This window comes from Pipistrellus hanaki, assembly GCF_964339955.1.
Source record: "Pipistrellus hanaki genome assembly, chromosome: 16".
Classification (NCBI taxonomy): Eukaryota; Metazoa; Chordata; class Mammalia; order Chiroptera; family Vespertilionidae; genus Pipistrellus; species Pipistrellus hanaki.
The window spans coordinates 44,120,844-44,134,526 of record NC_140518.1 but is presented as its reverse complement, the minus strand read 5'-3'; the positions used below and the strand labels follow the sequence as shown (position 1 = coordinate 44,134,526).

Genomic DNA, 13,683 nt, shown 5'->3' with positions numbered 1-13,683 from the left:
GAAAACTAAACACTAAGAAAACAAACAATCCAATTAAAACACTGACAGACAACTATTCAAGTTGAATAGACACTTCTCTGAAGAGGACATATAGTTGGCCAATGGACATATGAAAAGATGCTCTTAATTACCAGAGAAATGCAAATTAAAACCACAATAAGATATCACCCCTATGTTCATTGCAGCATTATTTACAATAGCCAATATTTGGAAGCAGCCCAAGTGTCCATCAGTAGATGAGTAGATAAAAAAGGAATGGTACATTTATACAATGGAATACTACTCAGAATAAAAAAGAAGGATATCTTACTTCTTGAGACAGCATGGATGGACCTGGAGAGCATTATGCTAAGGGAAATAAACCAGTCAGAGAAAGACAAGTGCCATATGATTTCACTTATATATGGAATTCTCATGAACACAATAAACTAACAAACAAAATGGAAACAGACTCATAGATACACAAAACAGACTGACAGCTGTCAGAGGGGAGGGGTTTGGAAAGCTGGGTGAGAAAGGTAAAGGGATTAAGCAAAAAAACAAAACAAAAAGCAAAAAAACATCATAGAACAGACAACAGTATGGTGATGACCAGAGGGAAAGGGGACTGGGGAAGCTGGAAGATATAAAAGGAATAAATTATGATTGAAGGAGACTTAACTTGGAGTGGTGAACACAGAAAACAACATAAAGATAATTTATTATAGAACTGTACACCTGAAAACATATAATTTTATCAACCAATAAGTTCAACAAAAATAAAAATTCTACAGTCATATTCAAAATTAATACTGATTACCTCTGGTTGGTACAATTAAGGCATTTTTTAATCATCTTTTTGGTTGTCTGTATTTAAAAAATATTATACAATAAGCAGGTCTTAATTAAGAAAGGTGAAGATGGAGGAGAGAAGACTGAGGGCTGCCTGGAGCGCCCACACCAGGATCCGAAGCATGGGCCAAGAAAGGAGGAGGTCTGCTTTGGCCTTGCGGCTGCTGAAAACACACGTATTTCAGAGCTGGCTGCATACTTTGTGGTCGCTTTGTATTCCAAGGGCTGAGTTTGCAAACAAGCTTAGCAAAGTACAGCGTGTGCCCCTTCAGGTGGTTTTGGGAGCTCATCAGGTATGAGTAACACTAGCCCATTGATCTTTGGATGAGTTGCATGGAGCGCTGAGGTGTTGACAGAACCTGAGCTGAGAACAATGTTTATTTATATCTGCACACAATAATTCATGTCTCTCTAAATCGAGAACTTTCTCCTAATTTGCTCACCGTGTGCAAACATTTGCAGTTCTCTCCACTGGTGACGCCTGGTTTGGTTTGGCTGGACTTGTGCAAACAAAAAGGAACATAAGACAGTGAATGGAGCTGAATGTTCTGATTCATACATGAAAAGGGAACATTTGCTTATGCTGATATATGTTGGAAATGGTTAGAACTCTCCACTTTTATTTTGCACCATTACAACTAATTAATATCTGCTTTGTTTATGCCAGAAGTTGTTTTCAACTGGGTGACTGTGTATGAGTGTGTGTGTGTGTGTGTGTGTGTGTGTGTGTGTGTGTGTGTGTATGTGTGTGTCTTGTTGGTGTTAGAGGGAAACTTTATAATGTCCTAGTGAGGTGATGAACCATTCGTAGTTATTGAATGCCTTTATGGGGTGTAAAAATCCCTATACACCTCTTTTTATTATGGACATTTTCAAATATACAAAAAGCATAGAGATTTATATAATGCCCCTCCCCAAATATGGGTAGGTATAAATTTTATTTTCTTTATAATTCCAACCACCTTAGCACACTATTAGACACTACTAATGCTGCAGATGTGGAGTTCAAGTTGAAAGTCTTAGGCTCTAATATGTAATTGTGAATTGTGGGGTGAGCCAGACAGAGCAAAAGGCTAGGGAGCCAGAGAGACCTGACCTCTTCTCAGGCTCAACCCACACAATTTGCTGGTTGATTGATCTTATGCCACTTAACCTTTGTGATCCTCAACTGTAAAATGGAATATTAGTAGGTAACTTATAGGAAAACTAAATTTTACTTATCGTACACTTAAAGCACCAAGCACCATTCTTTGTGTCCAGCATTCTTTGTGTCTACTTACCTAACTGTTATTTTATGACTATTTCTACTCCTCTATCTAGCAGTGGTTCCCAACCTTCCTAATGCCACAACCCTTTAATACAGTTCCTCATGTTGTGGTGACCCCCAACCATAAAATTATTTTTTGTTGCTACTTCATATCTGTAATTTTGCTATAATTTTGCTAAATATCTGTTTTCTGATGGTCTTAGGCTCTACAGCAGTGGTTCTCAACCTGTGGGATCGCCTAAGACCATCGGAAAACACAGATATTTACATTACTATTCATAACAGTAGCAAAATTACAGTTATGAAGTAGCAACGAAAATAATTTTATGGTTGGAAGGTCACCACAATATGAGGAACTGTATTACAGGATCGTGGCATTAGGAAGGTTGAGAACCACTGATCTAGAGCATAAAATCTAAAACATAGAAAGTCCTCTGTGATGTTAAAACTTCCAAGTAGGGTGACAAGTCATTGTTACCCATTTGCTGAGGTCATTAGTCAGGAATGAGTAAAATCCACCACTGCCCATTATAGTTAGTTGAGCTGTTACCTTCCCAGTGTAAAAGGTGAATACCTACCAACATTGTCCAAAATTTCACCAACATTGGCCTGAGCAAATTTTTGAAGATGCCCCCATTAGTGAGTCATTTTGTGTTAAATTCTACAGCTGTAACTAAGGAGATGGCTGAGCTCCTATCCATCTCATGCCTCTTCTACCAAGGAAGTGGAACCAGAGCAGGTATGTGTGATGGAGCCACTTCTCAGAGTGGTTTGACTTAAAAATGAAATTGGCCTGAGCAGTGAGGATGGGGGAGGAGAGAGAGTATGAGAGCATAAATGGTGTGAGCTGCGTAGGAAGAAGTCACTGGACTTAGAACTGAGGACTCCATGGATAACTATCAGCATGCATTCCCATCTGATTTGGGGTCTGTGTGAATTCAGCAAAGGCTTCCAGCTCAAAATCAAGAGTAACATTTTTGAAGAGGTCTGTTAATTTCTGAATCACTCTTCCTCATTAATTTCTGACCCGAGGCAAGTCCCTCTGCTCCAATCAGGGCTCTCCTTATCACCTTGGCTTTGAGAAGTGGATCTGGCTGTAGTACTGAGCAGGTGCGTGGGTGAGCAGCATGCTGTGGCACTCACAGAAGCCTGCTGCTCAGGTCTGCACGGGGGAACCTGCTCGTCTGCCAGGAGGGCACTTTGACAGCCTCCAACGCCAGCACCTCAGCATCACTCAGCTTTTGAGATGAGACCATACTCTTTCTAGAAAAGGCCTAACCCGTGGCTGAGCATGACACCAAACTAGGGCATGGCCATGTCCACCCACTGTGGGCCTCTCCCAGGGCTCCTCACTGAATGAGCCTAAACTTTCTCCAATCTCATTAACAATCAGAAGCAGTTGCTCCTTGAGAATCCTGCTTCCTTCTTCCTTCCCAGGTGTGGGCTCAGCAGCAAGGTGTGAAGGCTTTCTCCGCTCAGTTCCATTTCCTTCCCCTTTTAGTGCTCACAGGCGTCCCACCCATCCCAAAAGCATGCTGTCATCCTGACGTGGTCCCAGAGGGCTCACCGGACACACGCGGCATTGACACCTGCTTGTGGAAACACTACAGACATTACATGGAACTACAATGAACAAGATGGCAGCATTAATAGAAGATGGACATTCAACCATTTGCTTATATTCAATAAACAAAAATTAGGCATATTTAAAAAAACCAAAAAACTCAACACTTGGCATTTTTATACCATTATGTCATCCTGGAACTAATACTTCAGAATTTTGTACAAGCCCATTTTCACCTTCATCATGCTTTTTGTGACCAATTAGACAACGACCATGTCCCTTCCAGCCTTGTTTCTGTAATGAAGAATATGATTCTCCCATTTTGTTCTCTCTATCAATTCCTTGACCTTTTAACTTTTCTTTCTCAATTTTGCTTTTCTTTCTTTCTTTCTTTCTTTCTTTCTTTCTTTCTTTCTTTCTTTCTTTCTTTCTTTCTTTCTTTCTTTTTTAATACATGTTTTTATTGATTTCAGAGAAAAAGGAAGAGGGAGAGAGATAGAAACATCAATGATGAGAGAGAATCATTGATTGGCTGCCTCCTGCACACCACACACTAGGGATCCAGCCTGCAATCTGGGCATGTGCTCCGATCAGGAATTGAACCGTGACCTCCTGGTTCATAGGTTGATGCTCAACCACTGAGCCATGCTGGCTGGGCTTCAAATTTGCTTTTCTTGAAGGTTTTCAAAGAGTTTTTAAAGACTGATACTTTATATAATATCAAGAAAAGAAAAGTCTCTGTGTATGCTTTATCTGACCTAATAACTGAACTACCTATCTGACCTAGGTCATTCATTATGTAGTTCAGTTATTAGTCAGCATTTGTTTATAGGGCCCAATACCAGTTGGGGATTACATTTGATTGCTATTAATAGCATCCCCCCAAAGAGTAGTTTAAACAGGAGAAAGTTAAAGAAATCCAGAATGTGATGGCTTTGTAAGAGATCCACCAGACTGTGTTAAACTACACATCCCAGAATGCTCTCTTGTGTCTCTGACAGAGTAGGTCACACAGAGGCTCTCTGGGAGATTGGGGGATTTGGAAAGTTCACAGCAGCCATTCTGTAGCTCATGTGTGTGATTACTTACCTGCTGAGCCACCTCATCAGTGGGAGGCAGCACCTTGGCCCACACTGCTCCCCCTTTTCTTGGAAATGCCTCAGGGGCTCCCCTGCTGGGCTAGGTGTGTACTCAGCTCTGTGATGTACACCCTCAGCTTCTATCTAAGGATATCACACCACTAAAGTCAGAGTCAGTATGACCTGAGAGACTGGGGTTCAGTCCATCCCCAAGGCCTCCAGCTGTACTTCTCTTCCATCTCACACCCATCCTTCCTTCTCAAATGTCCACAGCTTCCAGCACCAGGGGCAAGAAGAACAGCTTTCCTGATACATGCTGCTTCATCAGCTCCAGCAATTGTGTAAGGTCTGTCTATTAATACGGCGTGTGCACATTAATATAACACACACATACACACACACACACACACACACACACACACACTAACACACACACTTACACACCCACACTCACACACCCCCACTCACACCACTCACGCACCTTCATACACATGCTCACATATGCTCACACACTCACAGACCCACACACACTCACACTCACACACACTCATACACATCGGGCCTTTCTGATACACATAAATAGACAATGCAACTTTAGAACGCAGTCCCATCTAGTCCCATCTGAGCCCCGGCCGTTTAGCTCAGCCGCCCTGTTACAGAGCTCCCCTCTCACGGGCAGCAGGTGCAGCCATCACACTCCAGTCCCTGTGTCCTGTTTCCAGTAGAGAAGGGGGGAGATGAGAAAGCCACAAGAGGACACTTCCCCCAAAGCCCCATCCAATCTGCCCCTGGCATCCATCCTGTCTCCCCATCTTCAAGAAAGGTTGAGAAGTGGAGTGAAGTTCATTACTTCTGAGGATTCGGTTACTGAGAAAAGGAGAAGTGAAGCCCTAAATGTGGGGTCTGAACTACATCCGTGCCTTGAAAGAACATGGAATTGAATGTAGAACAGTGGGATTCACGTGGTTCCTATACAAGAGCAATTGTTCAATGTTGAAAAGTAATGTGAAAGGAGAAATAACTTGTGCTGAGTTCCTGTCAGGGGGATATATTTTTTTCTCGGGAGGGTATTCTGGAAGCGGTTGTTTCCACTCCAGTTTCAAGAAGGGGAAGAATGTGGCGTAATGGAAAGAATGAAGGGAATTACAAGAATAGGGCAGAATGAGGGGTGTGAGAATTAAGAAAGCAAAAAATAAACCTGCACCACGTCTGACTTGCAGTAGGTTGCAAATTGAGGCTAATGCAGTGACTAATGACCACTGTTTGACTTTGTGTTTAGGTTTCAGAGTGTATGTCAATCTGTGTGCACAGGAGATGTCCATTTTTGGGGGAGAGAAAACTAAGTAATGTGTCCTTGTTTTCACCTGTAAACCAGAAAGGTGGTTTTTGTTTGTATAGCAGAGGTGTTTAAATACAGAACACATTAAAAATGCCCATTAGAAATGAATTGTATCTTCATTCGGTAACAAACTTTCTAAAACTCCCCAGGACTTTTCCATAACTGTGCCCTTCAAACAAGGGCAAACCCAGTAATAGATGCTGAGAGCTGAAGAGAGTTTAGAAAAGGAGCCAGTAGGAAAATTACTGTATTAAAAACATTTTTTATTCATCTCTTCCAACCATTGCTTCATGGAGAAGATAGCCAGAGAGCTTTATTTACCGAGCCTGTATTTATTTACTGGGTTGATGCTTTCAAAAAGGAACTAAATGTCCCATTTTGTTTTAAACACCTTTTTCATACAATTTCAAATACCTCTTCATTTTGACCCAAAACTAACATGTGCCCTAAAAATGAGAAGACAAGTACTGTACGCTGAACTTCACTAATTAAGGTGTTTTGAACATTGAAAGAAGAATCAGTGCTTAATACAATTTATTGTTTTATCAATAAATGATGAAATATTTAAAATATTAGAAAACTATGGTCAGAATGTAAGCATTCAGGAATATTTAGAAACAGGGAACTTTGAATTTTCTCAAGAACTTCATACAGGTTGTTTCTGAGAATTATGCCATTGAAAAGAAGAAACAGACAAAAACTATTTCTAATTAAATTGTTTCATTTGCAGAGTTAAAAAGTAGCCACTGAGTCCTGATTAGAAGCATGACTTGAAATGTTTAGTTAGAAACCCTGTCTCAAGGATAAATTGACTGAAACACAGAAATGTTCTAGTACAACTTAGGCAATAGAAGAAACTGCAGCACGTCTTCCTCTCTGGGCACAAAGACAGGGAGGCAAGACACATCCTAATATATAAAAACACTGGGTCCGTCACAACCAGAGGCTCCACCAAACAGAAGTCAATCCAGCACTGACTGCTTGAGGGGACTGCAAATCAGGCCCAGATAGAGGCCTAAAGAGAGAAATAGGGTCTGATCCATAGCCTGTGTGGCAGCTATTGATCAGCACTTGCTTCTCTCTTTCTCACCAAGCTGGGCCAGCAGCTGCATCTCCATTTCTCTCCATGCCTCCACTGGGGCTGCTGATCAGCCCTGCCTTTCTGATCAGGCCCCATTGATAGGCCCAGAGACACTAACTGGCATAGAAACCCACCAATCAGAACCAACTATGGGTGAAGTGTGAGGAGCCAATGGCTGCCTAGGAGGCAGAGCTTTAGACACTGACTGAGATAGAAACCAACTAATCAGAACCAAATTGGCCAGCAGAGGAGGGCAGTTGGGGTGAGATCAGGCTGGCAGGAAAGGGAAATTTGGGGCAAGATCAGGCTGTCAGGGGAGGGCAGTTGGGGTCAATCAGGCCAGCAGGGGAGGGCAATTGGTGGAGACCAGGTTTGCAGGGGAGGGCAGTTGGGGGTGAGATCAGGCCAGCAGGGGAGAGCAGTTGAGGGTGACCAGGCCAGCAGGGGAGAGAAGTTGGGGATGATTGGGCTGGCAGGGGAGAAGTTAGGTGTTAATCAAGCCAGTAGGGGAACAGTTAGGGGGTGATCAGGCTGGAAGGAAGAAGTGGTTAGGGGCAATCAGGCAGGTAGTCGGTTGAGTAGTTAGGAGCCAGCAGTCCTGGATTGTGAGAGAGATGTCTGACTGCTAGTTTAGGCTCAATCCCTGTGGACATCCCCTCAGGGGTCCCAGATTAAAGAGGGTGCAGGCTGGGTGAGGGACACCCTTCCCAGTGCCTGGATTTTGTGAACTGGGCCTCTAGTTTCTTTATAATTTTACTAGAGGCCCAGTGCATGAATTCATGCATGAGTGAGGTCCCCCAGGGTGGCCTGCGGGTATCGAGTCCCAGCTTGTTTTCCCAGGTTCACAGCCCTACAGTCCCACCTGGCACCCTACTGTGGCCTGGCCTATTCCACCATCCTGCTTGTGGGGTGATTGATTGGGACAGGGCCCCCCACCCGGCTCCCTCAGCACCTGGGAAATGGGTTTCAGTCCTGCCCCACTCTGTTTCCTTTGGTTGCAGTCTGTGGGACAAACAGTGGGGTGATCAGGCCCCCACTTGCACCCTCCTTGGCCTGTTACTGCCCACTTACCTGCTCCACCATCCCAATGTGGTCCTGCACCCCTGCCTGCCTGCCTGATTGCCCCTAACCACTCTGCTTGCCAGTTTGATTGCCCCTAACTGTCCCTCCCATTGACCTGCTCGCCCCTAACTGTCCCCTTCTGCTGGCCTGCTCAACCCTAACTGCTTCTGCTTCAGCCCTGCCACCATGACTTTGTCCAGAAGGTCTCCTGGTCTAATTAGCATATTACCCTTTTATTAGAATAGATACTAGTGGCCCAGTGCATGAAATTGTGAATGAGGGTGGTGGTGGGGGGTGTCCCCCAACCTGGCCTGCATCCTCTGCAATCTGGGACATCCCTCTTGCAATCTGGGACCACTGTCTCTTAACCACTCACCTGCCTGCTTGCTTGCTTGCCTGCTCACCCCCAACTGCCTCCCCGCCCCGGACTGACCGCCCCTAAATGCCTCTGCCTTGGCCCTACCACTATGGTTTTTCTGGAAGGATGTTCAAAAGGTCTCCTAGAGGGTGTCCCAGTCTAATTAGCATATTACTCTTTTATTAGTATAAATAGAGGTCTGGTGAATGATTGCAGGCTGGCTGCTCTGCCCTGAAGGGGGTTCCAGATCAGGGTGGGGATCCCCTTGGGGAGGCGGGGCCCACCTAGGCAAGGGGCCTGAGGCTGTTTGCATGCCAGCTATGGCCCCATTGGGGTAAGGTCCTCACTGGGGGTGGTGCCAACCTGGGCAAGGGGCTGAGGGCCATTTGGGGGTGGTTTGCAGGCTGGCCAAGCCCCCAGCTTTGTCCAGAAGGTCTCCCGGTCTAATTAGCATATTACTCTTTATTAGTGCATTTGTCAGGCAGTGTGGGAGGTCAGGAAGCAGCATGGGCTGTGACTTTTCCCCTTCACCCAGCTTCTTCTGTCCTTGCCCTCTCCTTCCTCCAGTTTCTTGGCTGTAACGTTCACAGCTGCGGTGTCCCCCTGTCCTGTTAGCCCCACCCAGTGCAGCAGTTTTTCTGCGTGGGCACAGGAGCTGCAAGAGGTGAGGCCCTCCTGTCTCAGTCTCCACAGCAGTTTCTTCTCCAGGGTCTTCCTGTCTCCCCAGGAATCTACGTGGAGAATGCAGCCCACATCACACAAATCCACATGCTCTCCTTACCTCCTCTGGGGCAGGAAACTGGGCCCCCTTCACAGCCCCCTACCTACCCCCCCTCCCCCAGTCCTCTTCAAGCACATGTGTTGACCTTGTGCAGATCATAAGACTATAAAGGAGCCCTCCATCTGATGGCCGAGGAGAAAACAGCGTCCCCTGTGCTTGGGAAGAGCCAGGCAGGATCACCGCTTGGCGAATGGAACCTTTGGGCAGAGAAACACTTGTCCTTCTCTGGCTGGAGGGGTCAGAGGTGGAGGTGGAAGTGGCACTGGCGTTACTCACCTGAGAGCTCACTGCTTCTCTGATCACAAGGAAGAAAATTTTCCAAAAGCAATGGTTTTGGAATCTGGGCATTTGAAGCTTGATACCCAGAAAGAGATTCCTTTTTCTTTTTTTCTAGTCCATCACGTCTCTGAGGCAAGTAGCCCAGAGCCTCCCGGCTGCCGCTGCGATGTGTGTGTCCCAGGAGTGGCTGAGAAGGGGTGACCACTGATGGCCTCATCTTTCCAGGCATTTGGCATTCTAATCTGGCGCAGAAAAAGGACAAAATAGAAACTTTTATCTTCTCCCTTCATCTGGGACTGAAAAGTTTGAAAGGAAATGTAAACAATTCGGACAGAACCCATCTCAGCTTTCAACACAAGGCAAACACACTCTCCCTGCGCTGGGAGCAAACAGAAAAATCAGCACACACACACAGCAGTTCAAAAAGCAGCACACACACACAGCAGTTCAAAAATGAGCACACACACAACAGTTCAAAAATCAGGACACACACAGCAGTTCAAGAATGAACACACACACAGCAGTTCAAAAATGAGCACACACAGCAGTTCAAAAATGAAAACACACAGCAGTTCAAGAATGAGCACACACACACACAGCAGTTCAAGAATGAACACACACACAGCAGTTCAAAAGTCAGCACACACACACAGCAGTTCAAAATCAGGGGGCCAGGGTACACAGCCAGCACAGAAGTTTCCTCACAGAATGGGTGCCCGTGAGAAACGAGGTGCACAGGGAAACCGAAGCCATTCCAACAGCCCTTCGGAGAGTAGTTCATAAAGTTGCAGTACAGTTCAGCCATTTTTTGTGTGTATTTTATTGTAATTCATAATCTTGTTCTTGAGTCCAGTGAGAGAGGAACTGTGATTATATTCAGATTTTGAAGGGAATAGGCAAATCTGCCAAAAGCTAATTCCTGTCACAGACTTAACAGCATCTGTGTTTTAAATAAATCTGCTCAGCACTGGATTAGGTAAAGGACTGTGTAGATATCCTGAGATTATTTTTTAAAAGATTAAGAAAATAAAGTTTTCAAAGCATACAGTCCCTATCGATCATCACCATCTACTTGCTATGTCATCTGTCCATAACATTCCTGAGTTACCAGGCATGTTTTCATATGAGTGAGGAATGCATGTCCTTAGCCGCAGTGATCCTATAAATTATGGCCAGCCTCGAAATTCTGGAAGCATCCTTAAGTATTTGTGTCAGTGCTTCTCATTCCTTCAGTGCCTACGAACCACCCGGGAAATTTAAGTGCAGAGCCTGATTCGGCAGGTTTGGGTGGAGCCCAAACCCCTGCCTTCCTGACAGACTCCCAGGTGATGCCCAGGCCCGGGTCCGGGGACCACACTGAGGCATCAGGGCTGCAGATGGCCAGGAGATCAAAGCACTCCGCTGGAGTCTCCAGGGAACACCAGGGCGGCCTCCTTCCTCTCATCCCCACCCTGTTTCCAGCGGTGGCACCCCCCACGGTGCTAGGATGCACTTGAAGGCGATTGCTTCCCGAGGAGCCAGTTGGGCTGTGATTGAATGGGAAATCTGTCCGGGTTGGGCTGTGTACCTGGCAGCATCATGATGTCCTCAGTGTGCTGACTACTCAGTACATCTGGGCCATCCGTGTGTCCAGAGCATTCAGTCCACCTGGGCAGGTGAAGGTTTTGTGTCTTCCTTGCATCATGCCAGAGCCCCGGCGAGGGCCATTTAGGTGGCCCTCCAAGTCAGGAAGGCAGCCCAGGGGTATGCTCAGCAGGTAGGTCAGACTTCTGAAGCCTTAGTGATCTTTCTATGTTGGCCACTTGACCTGCAATGGGAGTCATCCTCAGCCTGTGAAAAGGGGGTTCGGCCTCTGTCCCTTCTAATTCTTAGCCCCCATTGCCACCTGGAGATTCCCCACGTGCAGAGTGCCCTCCAGGCAGCCTGGAGAAAGAGCATCTGCAGAGACCGCCTAGCTCACAGGGCCCCCCTTCATTCCCCATGGACCAAACCGACAAATGAAGCGACTTCCCTCTCCTCTCTCCTGTCTCTGGGCTTTTCCATGGAGGGAAAGCTAAGAAGAGCACAGAACTCTCCTCCGTCCCCTGCCCCAAATGCTGAGTATCAGTTTCCTCATGGACATAATGATAGTTCTCACTTGCAGGGTTGTTATGAGGGTTAAATAACATCATAGGTGAAATGAGTAGAAAAATGAAGGTGATGGTTATTTATTTTAGCTATAAGAACTCTGAAGAAATGCATAATAAAAACAAGGCTCAGTTAAAACTTGGGGAAACATAACTTTTATGTAGAGAATAACCACATAATTTATTGTCCAAACTGGAATACTTTTGAACATTAAAAAATTCTACATTTAGCTATTAATAACTATGGCAGGACAACAGGTATGAACACTCTCTCAATAGGATGTATATTCACCTAATTTACATGTAAATGTGTAAGTAAAAAAAAAAAATCTCTGGTTCATATTCTTGAAAGGAGTTTTTAGGGGCAAAATAGGAAGGTTTAGGGAGCTTTAGGAATTAGGGGGTCCACGGAGGAGGAAGGCATAGTTGGTTGGGGGCTTGGAGCTGCCAGAGGCATACATTCATAGAGAAAAGAAGGTGCCACAGGATAAGGGGAGAGGAAGACATCCATTCCCAGAAGACAGGGACAAGCCACAGGGTGTGGGGAGAAAGAGGAGACAAACTCTCGCAGAGGACGGAGAGATGCTGACAAAGGGGAGAGAGGAAAAGAGATTTGCACAGGGGACAGAGAATGCTACCACTGAAGGGGAGAGCGAGAGGGGGCACTATGTGGGGTTTTGAGCTTTGAAGCTGATAGTCTACCAATTGGAAGGCAGCACCAAGAAACAAAGAACTGCAGCCTTTATAAACCTTAGAAAAAGGGGGTAGTGGGTCACCCCTTGAGAACCCCTCCTTATGTGGGAGTCTGTGCTTGTTTCCAATAAATGTTCACCCTTTCCACCCACCACCTTTGTCCGTGGCTTCATTCTTTGAATCCACCTGCACAAGAACCCGGGAAAGAACCACCCTTGCATCCTGCTCAGGAAAATCCACCCAACTCATTCTCAAAGAGAACTGGAGAGATTGTTGTTTCATCATAAAACACAATCTGAAGTAAGGAAAGAATCAGATAAAAGCCAACAGTGAATTAGAAATGATAAATAAAAGCCACAACCGGAACAGAAGACTGGAGAGTACAGAATATTAAATCGGTGACTTGAAAAAAAGAAATAAGAAATAGTGCTGAACATACACATGCAAGAAAAAGAAAAGTACTAGACACAGCCTTTACACCTTTCAACTCAAAATGCATCACAGCCCCAAACATAAAATACAGAACCTTAAAACTCTTGGCAGATAACAGAGGAAAAATATAGATGACCTTGGGTTTGGCTATGATTTCTTAGACAAAACACCTCTGTTCTGAAAAAAAAAGAAAAAAAAAAAAAAGAAAGAAAGAAAAAAAGAAAAAGACGCTGTTAAGAGAACAAAAGGACCAGCCACAGACTGGAAGAAAATCTTTGCAGAACATAGATAAATAACTGATATCCAAAATATATATGGAACTCAGGCAACTCAACAATGAGGTAAAAGACCTGTCAAAAATGGACAGAAGATCTGAACAGACACCTCCGTAGTGAAGTGATAGGGATGGCAAATGAGCATAGGAGGCAATGCTCACCCTCATATGGCACCAGAAAGATGTCAGGGAGACAGGAGTTACCACTACCTAACTGTCACAGCGTCGAATGCAAAAACCACTGACAGCATCAAGTGCTGGCGAGAATGGGGAACACCAAGAACTCTTAATCATGCTGTTGGGAATGCAAAATGGATGGCCACTTTGGAAGACAGTTCGGCAGTTTCACACAAAACTAAATAGAGCATGGGCAAAAATAGGCTTATAGTTTTTTTGTATGGAAAAATGATACAGTTAATAACTTATAATAAAGAATCCAAGAATAAGAAACTATTGCACAAAAGGAATGGTGAAGCATAATAAAAGTACAACTGAGGTTATGATTGTTATTATGATC

The 13,683-nt window shown here is 44.8% G+C and overlaps 1 long non-coding RNA gene across 1 annotated transcript; it reads left to right on the top strand.

Moving 5' to 3' along the window:
• Positions 1 to 1,343: 1,343 nt before the first annotated feature.
• Positions 1,344 to 12,918, top strand: LOC311610346. The gene is made up of 3 exons (XR_014792947.1): positions 1,344 to 1,433; positions 2,766 to 2,837; positions 9,757 to 12,918. It is a non-coding gene; the product is annotated as an uncharacterized lncRNA (long non-coding RNA).
• Positions 12,919 to 13,683: the final 765 nt, after the last annotated feature.